The sequence below is a fragment of the Tasmannia lanceolata genome, unplaced genomic scaffold, assembly GCF_043159265.1.
Source record: "Tasmannia lanceolata isolate RefF3 unplaced genomic scaffold, GAP_Taslan_0.1 ptg000018l, whole genome shotgun sequence".
In the NCBI taxonomy this organism is placed as follows: domain Eukaryota; kingdom Viridiplantae; phylum Streptophyta; class Magnoliopsida; order Canellales; family Winteraceae; genus Tasmannia; species Tasmannia lanceolata.
The window spans coordinates 5,721,207-5,722,056 of record NW_027518695.1 but is presented as its reverse complement, the minus strand read 5'-3'; the positions used below and the strand labels follow the sequence as shown (position 1 = coordinate 5,722,056).

The 850-nt window shown below is 34.7% G+C and overlaps 1 long non-coding RNA gene across 1 annotated transcript; it reads right to left on the bottom strand.

The window, feature by feature from the left end:
* Nucleotides 1-249: 249 nt before the first annotated feature.
* LOC143849412 (uncharacterized) lies at nt 250-850 on the bottom strand. The gene is made up of 2 exons (XR_013235667.1): nt 688-850; nt 250-566 (listed from the first exon to the last, which is right to left on the bottom strand). It is a non-coding gene; the product is annotated as an uncharacterized LOC143849412 (long non-coding RNA).

Sequence of the window (850 nt, the reverse complement as noted above, 5' to 3'; positions counted from 1 at the left end):
ATCTGGCCAACCAAACATGAAAACGCCGTTTGGCAAAACACCGTTTTGAACCAAAACACCGTTTTGGGCTATTTCAAACGGTACGCCAAACACACCCTAAGTCATTCAGTCAACATAAATACTCCGTTTACGAATTCTTAAGCTTGCCGTATTTAACATCAATAAAAGCCTAAATCTAGGCTAAAGAAACTGAAATGACTAAGATAACAAAGTAAGATAAGATCTAAAAGATTTAATAGCACAATAAAGTAAAGATAATGGCGAAGATTTCGGCGGAAAGCTCGCTTTTTTTTTTAAATCTCAGGTGAACAAATAAAACATGAAAAGGAAAGCACTTCTCATTCAACCCCAATAATTTGATAGAACAACAATCAATAGTGCTATCAAATCACAAAATCCTCAAATTTCTATTATCAGAGAACAAAGATCTAGAACCATTACTAAAACCAAATAAGTACTAGAGAAACCATAGCAAATTACGAAACTGAGAAATGAAAATTCTACTTGGATCTTTGCCTCATCTTTCGGCGTTTTCTCTTCAACCGCCTCATTCGCTTCTTTTTCCACTGAAAATCATTAAAAAAAAAATGTATCGATATCAAATCGTTGTTCTATAATAATAGAACTGGTATTCGAGAATGCCAAAATAGATCGAAACATAAAAACAGATGAGAAAAATTATCTCACCTAAGCACGCATGGTGAAAAGCTTGAGATGAAAACCCTAACCCTTTCCTCGCCTCAAAAGAAAACCCTATTCTTTCGAACAGAGGCCTAAGTTTACCGCATATAAAATCTCTTATTTATTTTCAAACCTAATTGATGTCAAGACTCAAGAGGACACGGTCACG